The 14,388-nt window shown below is 36.4% G+C and overlaps 1 protein-coding gene across 3 annotated transcripts in view; it reads right to left on the bottom strand.

Annotated features, from left to right (window-relative positions):
- Positions 1 to 295, bottom strand: part of 5-ht1 (serotonin receptor) — a 120,684-nt gene extending 120,389 nt beyond the window's left edge. For 2 of the 3 annotated variants that reach the window (XM_083083615.1, XM_083083613.1), the window contains exon 1: positions 241 to 295. The gene's annotated coding sequence lies outside the window, so the exon portion shown is untranslated. Of the gene's footprint in view, positions 1 to 12 lie in introns of all 3 variants that reach the window. The other variant, XM_083083614.1, reaches the window with a different exon arrangement.
- Positions 296 to 14,388: the final 14,093 nt, after the last annotated feature.

Below are 14,388 nucleotides of genomic sequence, written 5' to 3'. Positions count from 1 at the left end.
CTTCGCTTGGACCTCGCGTTCCTGCGATCACGATCAATGACGCGCGTCCTGACGCACGCACGATGCCGAGGGAAAGACGCATCTCACGAGGATCCTCCCGAGGAGAAGCCGGGGGAGATCTATTGGTACGTATAAAAGCCGCGCTAGGGTGCAGGTCCCAAATTGTCGAGCGGGTTAATCGAATCTACGCGAAATCCGCGCCGCGTGGATCACGATTTTCGTTCGTCACGTCTGCGTTACCGATGGTGCCACCGTGGCGACGGCGAAGAGGGCGATCCGGTGGTCCGGAGTACCGTGCCAGTACTGGTACTGTAGAGTTTGTTATCGAGTAGCGCGGCGCCGCGCGCGCGCGAGTGAGAGGGAGAGAGAGAGAAAGAGGGGGAGGCAGAAAGAGGGAGAAAAAGAGATAGACCGGGGGTGGTGGCAGCTTCGCTTGGCTGACAAGTAGATAGAAGCGGTATCGCGCAAGCGCCGATTCAACCCTCTCCGTTCACGTCCCCTTTACGTCCAAGTATCCCTCCCTCCCTTCTTCCCTCGCGCACTTTACTACGCTCGCACGTCGCCCAAGCCCTCCAACCCCCCCGTCCGTCCTCATCCCCCCTCGTTTGGCTTTCTCTATATCTCTCCTCACCTTCCGATACCCTCGGGCGAGCGCGGCCCTTCGACTTTTCCTCGCTTTTCCATCTTCTTCTGATCGTGCGAACGTTCTCGGGGATTCGATTTGCCACCCTCGCCTCGCGCGCGCGCGCGCGCGCGAGAAATCACTGATCTCCGACGACCAAGCACGCCGACGACGTGACGACAACGACGGCGATACGACTCGATTTTCGTTGCCGGCGCGGCATTTCTCGCCGATGACATCCTCGTGATGCTTTAAATAATGAGCGTGCCTTCCAGGAGGGCTTTCCTGCACGAGAGAGCAGTTTACGAGAGCGATCTCGACTCTGTTGGCGATTAACCTTTGATGCAATTTCGTTATTTCGACGTCGGCCCTTTTCTCCTTTGCTTTTACTTAGCGGTGAAAAAAGATTCGCACGTGTGCGTAACGAGCTTTTTTCTCCGGGACCTCGAGGAAATAATTCGACGTATATAGAAGGAGAGATACATAATAAATAAAGGCCCAAGAGATAGATGATGTGAGAAGAATACAGAACGCGCGAGTAAATATTAATTTGTATAATAATATTCGCCCGCGAGATATGTGTGTGAATAATGTAAGGTATTAAATAATATCCGCAAAATTGAAATATTCAATCTATCACGAGAATCGATCTCATAATTTATTAATTAACAAATAAAAAAGTATGTAGTCTCTTTTTATACAAGATTCCACATTTTTCCACGATACATTTTACGTATTTACGAATGTAAAAAAGTGCAAAAATATCTCTTGTATTAAGATTTCGTTCTTTTGCTAATGCAATTACTCGCTTATCGTTTTGACTCCGAGTTGGAATTATTTTTATGTTCCTTTGTACTGCGATATTCTGCGAGTAATTACGATTCGTAGCGTCGCTACTCTCTGTAAATCCTCGGTCTCCTTATCTACTCCCGAAGAATTCCCTTTAACGCATGTCGGACGAAAAATTTGTGCGAGAAGCATTTTTCTCTTTTTTTTTACAAGCAAGAAGATAATAGGCGAGTAAAGCGTATAATGAAGCAACAACGTTAACTCTCGCAACTTCTTAATTTTCTCTTTAACGAAAAAAGCGACAGCGGTGCACTATCAAGCAACCTATTTCACGTTTACGCTGAAAAACGTAGGATCACGCAATCAGAGATTTATGTAGAATTAATTTACGCTTCAGGAGCACGTAACGCGCTACATCGTTATACATGTAAATTCTCTATTTGCAAAAATTTCGCGTAAAAGTTATTAACGTTAAAATATTATAAAAAAAGCCTATTTTTTTTTTAATACAAAGAAGGGAGTAAACGAATTCGAGTAAAAACACGTTCTAGGAAAGATGGCCGTCTCTTTTTCTTCGCTAGAACTGTTTAAAGAGCAGGTCTTCACAACAAACAATTCTTCTTATATTCATTGTCCCAAAAACCAACAGAGACTACTTTGCTTTCCGTTCAACCAAAAGCTCTCTTTGAACCACCGAGTTCTTAGAATTCCGCGTTTTAGTACCCTTTTACTACCTTTCTACCTTCGTAGGCGATTCTGCCCTTTAAGCGCATGTAGAAATAGACGGCACATAGAGAATGGTCGGTGTACGCACGTGTCTGTAGGGGTTCACAATCTTCCCTTTTGATACTTTGAGAGATTGTCACGCCTACGCATTTGTTTCAACGAGAAAATTCGATACACGACGCGATAGAATCGACTGTATCGTCCGCGAAAGATTTTACATGACTTTTTTTCTCTCTCTCGCATCAATCGAACGTTTCTCTTTTCATTTATCTCGAAATTGCAACGTCTAGTTTGTGAATCGACGCGTTGTCTTAAAATACCCCGCCCACGCACGAGTAGATTTCTATCGGGGAAACGTTTCGAGAAAGGAAGGAACATCGATAAAAAATGTCCATCATCGAAGTTTTATCACTTTTTTTTTTATAGGCACAAATCGCGCGCTTTTCCAGTTTATCGCGAATTAAATAACGGTTGAATTCAAAATTTCTCGAACGGGGGGAAGCGAGAGGTACAGTAGAAACGAACGAGTGGACGGAAGCAGAATAATTTACGAATAAAGTTACGATACACCCTCGCCATCGATTCGTCTTTTATCGGGGCACGCCGATTGCAGGCGCAAGTCCCGTATTTTTCAAACGCGCTCGAGTCGCGTCGCGAGCGTCCGAGACTTCGAGAGGGCGAAAGAGAGGAGGGGGGAGAGGGGGAGTAATTTCATTTCATCGAGTTCGGCCGCGTCGATTTGATACGAGCGAGGTATTATCGATACCACCCCGTCGGCTCGCTCGAAATTCTCCCTGTTTAAACGCGGCTCTGAGCATTGACCTGTGCCCTGCGTCGGGATGTCAGTCGGCGCCCCTCGCACTAATCGGCCGACGCCGCTGATCGGTCGACCGGGTATCGATAGGATCGCGAGGGTGGTCGAGCTAGACGAGAGGGGGAGAGAGGGGAAGGGGTGCGGAAGCGAGCGGAGCAGATTCAAACGGGAGACCGCGTTGCCGGTGAAGCTCTTACCGTTCGCATCCCCCTCTTTCCGCCCCGTTGAACCGACCACGCTACGTCGGTCGTCGTCTCTTCCGCTTTTTCCGGCGACTAGCGTCGCGCTTTTATCGGAGCTCTCGAGGAATTAACGTCTCGGGGCGTGTTACAATAATGTAACTGTATTACGTATTCCCGTTATCTGTAATTGCCGTTTTCTCATCGTCGACGGCGCGCCAGACGGTGAGACGACCGGTTTTTTCGCCGCTTCAATTAACAACGAGGCGGGGATAAGTGATCTGCTAATTTTCCGAAAAGGGAGAGAGAGAGAACAGCTGAGATTCGGAGAATCTCTCAGCAAGAAATGTGTCGCGAAAAACAAGGATATTGTCGACGCTGCTGAGAGATTTCTCATGTAGGTGCGCAGTTTCCGGCATTCTTGGGTATTAAGAGTATTCTATCAATCCAACTTGTGTCGTTCTTCCCGATAATTTCCGTCCTACGAGTTTATACGTCGTTTACACGTTTGCTGATACATACGTGTACCGGTACATGTTCCGCAAAATTTGCATTAAACTGCGAGTTTAGAGAGAGAATTCGAATGTACGTAATTTTCAGTATATTACCTAAAGATATCTCGAGGTCTCTCAAATTGAAAATCTCACATGATGATGTTATCGAAATAAAATCCGTATAAAATAAATTGAAAATTAATTATTAGAAATATCAGAAAATTGTAACTTCTTAACCTTTTAATTTTAATTTTATCTCTATTTTTACATTTAGTTTATGTTATTTATTTAAATTATGTCATTTTGTTTTTGGTTAATGGATAGTTAACCTTTTAATTTTAATTTTATTTAATTCTACTTTTAGTTCATGTTATCCATTTAAATTTGATTTTACTTTTTTGATAATAATATGTTTTATTCACTGACAAAATTTTGATTTCACTACAGGCATCGTCAAGATAAGAATAATGAGACACCGAATCTTTCATTTAACGTAATTTTAGATGGCATATTTTTAGTTTTGACTCCGATTATATAAAGCTTTTGTTATTTCTTTGATTTATTTGCGCTGAAGATGACCCAAAAACAGGGTCGAAACGTTCGCTAACTTTTGTATGTATTATTTCAATATTTAATTTATATAATAAATAACTGTGTAACAAGATCGACACTTGACTCGTATTGCCATCTAATCAATTTATATGAAAATTAATGTTTCTTGATAATTTTAGCTAAAAACCGAGATGAAAAGTTTGCCGCGCGCGCAAATATGGTTATAATTTTATTAGATAAATCTATATATACATTACAACAAATACACATATATTTACATGACGGATTCTCTATCCTATTCAAATACAAAAATCCAATCAGAATTAAAATGAATTTAACGGGAATATTGAAATAGAATTCTAGAAATAGAATTAAATTGAATGCGCGGGCGAGGCATGTGTTTTGTTAGTATTTTTTTTTCCTCTTTTTATTTTTTTTCAATGCTTTATCATACCCGCGCAGGTTAATCAAAAACTGTAAAGCATTGCAATTACATAGTTTCTAGTAAAAGATTTTTCTGCCGCACACGCAAGGTTGCAATCAGATGTACCGCGTTGCAGGCAGCACGAACGCAAGTCGCTTGATATGATTAAAATTCATTAGTTTCGTGATTCGGAAAAATCGCCTCATTCGAGAATTGCTGGATGAAAAATTATGTTGATGGTTGTAAATGTACGTGCGGGCCTTTGACTCGACACAAATTACAGAGTGTTGCATGAATATTCAACGTATAGGAAGCGCATTCACATGCAACAGACTGTGCATCTGATCGCACTCCACCCAGTAGTGTTCTAAAAATAGTCGGACGCTGTAAAGGCTCTCGATATGTCGTTCATTGCCGTAGATAAATCTGCTATTGTTCGAGGTGTTAGTTTTGCGTCAAAAAAATGCGCGACAAGATAAATTACGCAATTACGTTATTACAAAAAAGATGGAGAACTTAATACAATGTTTTAATATATAATTAATTAAAATAATTTAAAAAGTGGTCTCTTACAATTTTTTAAATTTGTAAATATGGGAATAAAAACTATAGATAACGCTGCGAAAGGTATCATTTGTCGACATAAGTATAAGCAATTTGTTGATGTTAGGCCATTGTAATTTGGAAGAATCTCGGAATTGCAAAACTTTCTTCGTCGTAATATGCGTTTGCGACTGATAGAGTTTTCAATAGAACCCATCTTCTACAGGAGAAGTTTTCGACTCTCTAACAATAAGTTAGCACACGTGTTGTTGGAACATCAGGTTCTCGTGACAGGCTGACCGAGCTTAAAAAATGAAAACACAGTTTCTTTATATATCTTCTTTGGAGATTGCTTCTCTTGAGATTCAGAGAAATCAAGTCCATGTGTGTTATTCTTGCTCTTTCTATAAATTAAATAATTTATTGCAAATCATTTCTCCTGATTTGTGTTTAAATAAAATCATTTAAACACAAGTCAGGAGAAATGATTGAGCTACTTTTTATCTATTTAGATATAATATAATCTTATTAAATATAGTGAAATATTACTCGTCAAAAATTGAGGGGAAATTATATTAATAATGTTAAGATTAATAATTATGTGTCATAGAATAAGAAAATAATAAATAAAAAAGGTAACAATTAAATAATAAGGAGTCAGGAGAAATGATTTAGCTAATTTTTATCTATTTAGATATAATATAATCTTATTAAATATAGTGAAATATTACTCGTCAAAAATTGAGGGGAAATTATATTAATAATGATAAGATTAATAATTATGTGTCATAGAATAAGAAAATAATAAATAAAAAAGGTAACAATTAAATAATAAGGAGTCAAGAGAAATGATTTAGCTAATTTTTATCTATTTAGATATAATATAATCTTATCAAATATAGTGAAATATTACTCGTCAAAAATTGAGGGGAAATTATATTAATAATGATAAGATTAATAATTATGTGTCATAGAATAAGAAAATAATAAATAAAAAAGGTAACAATTAAATAATAAGTTTTAGTTCAAGATGTATGCATGTTTTTTCAGATACATTTATAACCGCACATTATTCATATCATTGTTACAGATTTGCAAAACGTATGTAAATAGGAAGGGCGTTCGCTTGTAAATAGTTTGGACGGTAAATGGCAATACGTTCTTGCGTGTGTGTAATAAAAGCTAGCCGACGAGTTAATCACGAGCGATTCAATGACTTGCCGGAAAATTAGAATGCGTGGGCCCGGCCCGTACGTTTCGCGATGATGCACTGTAAATGCAAATAAGAACGTCGGCACAAAAATGCAACGACTCGCGTATTCGAGCGGAAAATTTGCATTTCCCTGAAATCGCAAATACGGGAAACCCTTCGCCGATCGATGCGAGTGCTTACGAGCGAGAGCCGTAAACGTCAATGCCCAGGACTCATTGATTCAGAGACATTATTATCTCACCGTGCAATTCAGCCTTAATAGCCGCGCGAGAGATGGATATTTCTATAAAATATATATCGCGGATAATCCGACGCGATATTAAGAGCAGAGGGGAAGGGGGGGAATAGTTGAAATATTCATCTGAACATGTAACGAAGTCGACGAAATCGACATTCATCCTCACGGTTCGCGAAACCACTCTCAATTATGCCGACAAATAATGTCTTACGATCGCTCGCGATTCTCGCGAGCTCGTTGCATTATGAATGCGACTTGCATAACACCCGTAAGCAACAGCTGTGCGCATTAACACGCGCCGGATGCAGGCAGCGCGAAAGCTTCCGTTCCTTTTCCTCTTTACTTACGGTCGTCGCATCCATCCGCAGAATTTAGGCCATTGACGCTCAGGATTCTACGTGCGGGTCGTTTTATCCGACTTGAACGCAAGAGGGATTTTACGAAAATCTAATGCGACCTGATCCGCGTATCGCGGTGGAGCGAGAATTTCAGATAATAATAAGTCGGCGAGAAAAGAGAAAAAGAGAGAAAAAGGGGCAAAAGTCATGTTCATCCGTAGTTATTAAAAGGATAAAAGGATAACTTTTTTATATTATTTTTATATTTTTATATTTTTTTTTTATATCCAGAGCGAGAAAAGGATGAGGAGGGAAATGCGTACTGTCAACAATTGTACCATCTCGAAGTCATGCAATAAATGATGAGTGACTTTTTAATCGAACGAATTATAAGGCCCAAAAATAGATAAACAACCGTTAGGGTCCTCTTTACGCTCAAAAGTTTGTTTGTTCCCTTTTTGGTAAGAGAATCCAATTTCTTTTACGTGGAACCGGACCAAGTGCGATTTTTATGATTGGGAAGAGTGGGTTAATGAATATAAATATTTATTATAAAAAACTTAAGTATATTTATAAAATTAAAATTTACTTTTATATATTAAAAACGATGCAATTGTGTGTTTATGTGTGTGTGATTTATTAGGATAAAGTTATAAATGTTATCTTGATATTCTTATTAACAGTTACATCAATCTTGAAATCAATAAAATAAAAAAATGATATGTATATTTAGTGTGTATTTAGAAGGATATCTTTAGGCGAAAAAGGGATTTTACTAAGAGTCAACGCAAGATTTAAAATAAAAATTGTAAACAGAAAGAAAAAAAAATATAAAGACTATTTTGCGTAAAAAAAATGCGAGAAAAATTGTGTTTTCACTTTTTATACCCAATTCAGACTGCTTTTCCGAAATGTACTTTATACTTTGATTAGATTTATCACGATTTCTTAATAAAATATAATTACTTATTTAGATATCTATTTGTTGCCGGCTTCTTAATAAAATTTATTTGGATTAAATTCATCACTGATTTCTTAATAAAATTTAGATTTGTATTGATTAAGTTCGACATCGATTTCTTAATAAAATCTATTTTATTTGACCTTTTGTTGATTAAATTCTCATCTTCGATTTCTTAATAAGATCTATTTTATGTAAACGTTTATTGATTAAATTCATCATTGATTTCTTAATAAAAATAAGATTTATTTCATTAAAATGTGGGTTGATTAAATTCGTTACCAATTAATAAGATTTATTTTATTTATGTTTGTTAATTAGTTTGTCAATGATTTCTTATTTTCTTCTTGATAAATTTCGAAACGTGTTTCTTTGTTACCATTTCCCTTGTTTTTTCTTGAAATTGTTCAGATTAGATATCGGATAACAAATATTGATTGATTATTAGGGGCGAGAGTCTCTATTTGAGGAGCCTCTATTTGATTCGATGGTCTTGTTTATCGCGCTCGCTTCCGCAAGGAAAGATTTTTAGTATCTCGTTAGACTCGATTGAGTGCATTTGGGAGCGACTGTGTTACACATCATCCAGCCTTATCCGATGCTTCAAATTGCTTTCGCAAAATAACTACAACATGCAAATCGGACATCGATAAAAACAACCTCGCGAAAAGAAGGACTCGTGGAGTCGGTAAGACGTAACATTAGTTCTCTTTGAATAATTACTTTAGCAAAACAAAACACTTTTAACTTTCTTTTTTTCTCTTTTGAAAAATTTCTTGCAAAAATAAAGATTGTAAATTCACCAGTTTAGATGTTCGCTCTCGGTATTTAGAGACAAATAGATAGGTAGATCAATCATTATATAAGAAATCGATCCACATTGCCGGTTCAGATCCCAAGGGTGTATGTTTTCAAGAGAAGGAAGCCGTGCGGAATGAAAGATGACCCTGCTTTTTAATGGCCAATTGATCGAGTACAGCATTGGCAAGGATCAGCACGTGACTGCGAAGGATTAAGAGAGAAATGGATTTGTTCTTTTATTATTGGATCGCGAAATAACTCCCGAGGGAAGCGAGAAGCGACGCACGATCAAAGTATGAGGGAACCATAGATATCACGGCCGATATCAAAATAGCCGGGTAAGTCGTGAAAACAACATCGTCGTCGTCATCGTGAAATCATAACGTCGAAAACGACAAGCGAACAATATAACACGGTTTCCCATATAGGGTTTTACTAACGGTCCTATTCTGGCCCAAAATTGGTTGCCAAGTCACCAATATTGGCGCGATAATGGCGCCTAAGACTGGCCCAGCAATGGGACTTCTCTGGAATGATAACTTCGGTCCAGCAATAGGTAACAATGTACGGCCAAACATGGTAACCAATGATGGGCCATTAATAGTCAATATATCTTGCCAATATTAAGCCATTAATGGTCAATATATCTTGCCAATATTTTGCCATTAATGGCTAATTTATTATTCCAATACTTGGCTAATAATATCGTCCTTACGATGCTCGACTTAGCCAAATTATTTTTTTTTATTGCTTTATCGCGTTAATACATTTTTACAAATATACATTTATCAAAATATATTTTACTAAAAATTTTTTCCCTTTTTATTAAGAATACTTATATATAATTATTATATGTTAATGTATTTTTAATAAAAATTCGAAAAATATCCAATAAACTATTTTATAAGTATATATTTATAATAATTTATTTCTGCAACAAAGCAATAAAAAACGTTTACTCGGACTCGAGCGATTGCTGCAAAATTGCTGCGAAAAAAAAGATATGCTGTGCGACAACGAATTTAGAGCGGTTACGGACTGCGCAGAGGATTTCTTTCGTTGGCTATTTTATACCCGCCAAGTTTCTAGAATTTTCTGGCAAATTTGAAAATGCCAGGCATGGGCGAATACAGTAAGCCAAGTATTGGCCAATCATTGGTCACCGTATATCGGGCCAAGCATTGGCGTTGTAGCAAAGTGTAGCGTTTTCTTATGTAAATAGCACCCAATTATTCCCCAAGCATGGGCCAACATAGAATATCAAATATCGATTAATCATCGGTTACCATATATCGGGCCAAGCATTGACCCTGTTGTCAAGTCTGGCTATTCCTATATGGGTTTTCTAGGTCCTAAAGTGCGAAGAGGCGTTTGCCGATTCTCTCGCGTCGACGGTGCTTACGCTCGTGGGAATTTTCATTCCCCATTTCCCTTCAGCAGTTTAAGCGTTCCTCGACAAACGCAGGATTTAGCCTGATCCTCTCTTTCGCATAGCTCCTCTCAAAATTATTATCATATAGGGACTTTTAAGCTTCTAAATTACCTGGATCTATTTCAAAAGCGTCGACCTTTCTCATCCACGATGAGAAAATTCAAAATCTCTTTTATATATATTAATAGATAATTATTAATTTGTTGACAAAAAAATTAATATAATTGTATTTTTTTAACGAAAATTAGTTGTATTTTTCCCAAAAATTTAGTATAATTTAAAATAAATATAGTATTTTTCTTAATAATACAGTATTTTTAATAAAACATATTTTTAATATTTTTAATAAAAGTAATATAGTATTTTTTATAATAAAATACACTTATAATAATACATAATGGCCTAATTTAAAAATGTTTATTATAGAAAAAATGAAAAAAATTATACATATATTATGTTAATTAGTATTACAATACTTTCATATTAATGAAATATCCAGTCACACTCTTGTTATCAAAAATTGCAAGTGCATAATTAATATAAATAATTTTTTCATTTTTTAATAATAAGTTTTTGAAATTACGGTTACGCTCTTATTAGATAGACTAATAATGTAATGTTTTTAATAAAACTTTTCAAATTTAAGATTTTTAAAAGTTTAAGAGAGTTCGAGTTATCAAAATATTGAATATTAGCTTTTAATAAGATTTTGTTAAGATAGAAAAAGTGTTAGACGGAGATCTCGGTTAGAGGAATCTCATTACAGAGTATATGGAAAATTTGCTCTGGAAGTGAAGTGAAATGTTGATAAGGATAAATACAAGACAAGATTGAAAATTCAAAGTCTGAATTACGGTAAAATGTACAGTAGCTTGATCGTCGAACCAATCTCGGCAAAATTATGCATATTGTAACTTTCGGGTTCGAAATGAATTGAGAAGTTACTTTTGAGCGTGATAGCGAGGCAATTTGTCCATCGCGAGAAGTAATTTAAACCAGGTGCAATTTAGATTTGATCCTTCTTCTGAAACTGTCTATTCGCGCGATCGTGGATTTCCTAAGAAGAGAAATCTAGACACCGGATAAGGCAACTCTAATTGGCATGAATTACGTTCGCGAACTTGAACCAGTCTTGGTCTAGATAACACGAACTTACTTCGTGCCATTCTGAAGTACTTATGCGCATATGACGATTAATAATGCAACGATAGTTTACGTAGTCCGTTTGAATTTACGAAGCTCGGATTCATGTTATTCTGGCGACCCGCCCAATTTAGCGAATTGGCTTGGAAGCGAAATAAAGAGAAAGGGAGATTTATATTGGTGTTCTCCTTTATTAGGCATGATCGGCAAATTTAATCTGAAATGCGGTTTTAACTTGGACTATTTTAGCTACGAGTAGTCTTGATTTATCGCTTTGAAAGTTCAAGTATTATTAATTCTTACATTTCTTCGCAATCTGTTAGAGAATCGGATGACGAATCGACAAATTCGTAACTCGCGATGCAACGAGCCAAATTTTTTAACGCGTTTAGAACAGAGAGAATTTTCTCCTTTTTCTTTTCGCGATATGTGCAAACTATTCCTGACGTTGGAAATTTGCGGGATTTGGACGTAGTCGGCGCGTGCGAAATCCTCGTTCGTAGAGCGTGTTAATAAATTGAACTTATTTATTTCAACCTCAACATCCAGCTAACGAGCACGGCGGTTAAAGCCCGTTCGACCTGGCTCTGTCCGTTATCTAGCGTACCCCCTTCCTCCCCTCCCTGAAACCATTTATTATAAAATCACAAACTTCACGTAACGTGCGGTTTACAGTCATTCGTTTTCAATTATTTGTATCACTTTAAAGCACGTTGTTTATCACAAGCGCAAATATACCACCTCATTTAAGCGTAATTGTTACATTTATCAGATATGTATTCATTACCGTTATTACTCATACGATAATAAAACCTGGATTCGTGCGAATCTATCAAACTTGGCGGGAGCAATTTATTTGATCAAAATTGCGCGCCGCACTTTTACGTCGTAACTGCAGCGAGAGAGATCGAGACGAATTTTCCGAAATGCATCATCGTAACGCCTCGATATCGTCGAAAACGCCTTGACCTACCTATAACACCCTAATAACAAAGTTGGAGAGCTTCCTTCAATTTCGAAAAATAACATTGTGAGGGAACAGCGTTCGTTAAAAAATTTTATCCGTCGATATACTCGTAGATACGGTCGCATCGTTCTTATTGCACGTATCGATCGCTTATCAATTAAACGCGGCATTGAGTGTTCCTATACCGCGGATTCGCAATTTTTTAATGAAGCTCGTAATCATCATAGGCGAATATCGTGCCGATAACTTGCGGATAGAGATCTTCCAAATGAGGATAAGCTCTGAAATATCCCGATCGTTTGGGATTGCATCGCGTTATTATACCGTTTTCTCATCTACTCGTAACTTCAAATATCTGTATGTCTGCGTTTTTACATGATTTGTACGCAATTTTTACAATTGCCTCCTGTAGTTTCTCATAAGCAATTTACAATATCTGCTTTTATGCTTATTTTATCATCTTTAATATCTAAAGCAGCTCGAAAAAATATGCATTATAAATATATTATTATCATGTCTTAAAAAATATTATTACACTCATTAAAATGATTTTTTAAAAATTGTTTAATAATATTATAATTGTTTAGCAATAATATTGACTAAAATTTTTTTCATTAAATTTAATGACAAAAAAAAGAATAAAATAACATATTGATACAAAATTTATCAATATTAATTTTTACATAATGTATCATACATATAATTTTCTTTTACAATTATTATGATTGATTATTAATATCCTATTTTAAATTTAAATAGTTGAAAAATTTTGATTAACTTTTATATTTACTCTATTATAATATCAACTATATATATTATATATATAATGCTGATCCAGATTTCGTTATACGCAACCACTTTCGTGAAAAGTCTCGCTGTAATAAGACGCAGAAAACTTTCATTCTTTCGTCCATTCTTTGCGCTAGTATTGTCCTTGCATTGGCTTGTTTACTTCTTATTGTTGTGCCACAAAAGAACCTGCTAATAAGTTGGAAAATGGTCTCTTCTCTGAATCACAAGCGCGTTCGATACAATCTGTATCATCTCTAGTCACGTCCCGGTTTCCAGGTAAACAGGTACAATACATATCTCGATTTGTCAAGATATACTCGGAATTTAAGATGTGATACTTATTTTTAAGAAGGAAAAGAAAAAAAAGAGATAGACAGAGGGAGAGAGAGAGAGAGAGAGAGAGAGAGAGAGAGAGAGAGAGAGAGAGACTGCATTATATTTTTCTAGTTACAAGCTTTCTAAAAAGAGAACTTTTTCAAAATATTAATTATGCTAAAAGCATTATATAATTATACTAATATGTATACATTTCTCTTTCTCTTACAGCATTATTATATAATACAATACAGATGGTCAAAACAATCAATGATTTATTACTATACTTTTCCTATTTGTGACGTAAACAATCGATAGGTAATGTTTCACAATATTGACCGAACAGTTCATAAATGGTAAACATTGCTCTCTCTCTTTCCCTCTCGCTCTTTCTCTTTCAATACGTCAGACGTACCATTATTTTAATTACGTAATTAGTGTACATTGCGGTGCACTGCTACAGTGCGTTTAATGATAACATTAATGAATAAACGTTTATTTATATCGGTGCATAATGAAAGCATCGCAACAAAGTAATAAAGTGTGTTATAATCGTGATAAAGAATATTATCAATTAAACACGCGAGGATAAACGCGCATTATTATCGCTGAAAGTTCTGTATCTTTGGCATTCGGACTATTTAGCGGCCACATCGCGTACAAATAGCGATTCATAAACTATTAGAAAGTTATTTCACTTAAAATATTCCACTCTCATTTTAACGATGTCGACGCGGAACGGAATCGCTTGGACAAAATTAACGAACCAAAGTTTTCGAAATCCACGTTATAAAAGCATCAGTGCTACGGCATTTATATTTTATCGCGAAAGAATTCGCACGTTTTGTAATTTTGTAACGAGATTTGAATATAGTTCCTCTCAGGAAGTTACTTCTTCGTTAATGAAGCTCTCCTGATCGCGAGGATTTAACATACAACATGGCATGTGCATGTGAATGTGACTAAATTAGGATTAATTGTACATTTAATATATAAATGAAAGTTGGAGAGATTTAAAATAATTATATGTGCCGCTTATCGCCAT

Source organism: Camponotus vicinus, unplaced genomic scaffold, assembly GCF_025532165.1.
Source record: "Camponotus vicinus isolate PSW18456_S1 unplaced genomic scaffold, iyCamVici1.0 SCAF_12, whole genome shotgun sequence".
In the NCBI taxonomy this organism is placed as follows: domain Eukaryota; kingdom Metazoa; phylum Arthropoda; class Insecta; order Hymenoptera; family Formicidae; genus Camponotus; species Camponotus vicinus.
Note: the sequence above shows the minus strand (reverse complement) of the source record. Positions and strands in the feature narration are given on the sequence as shown.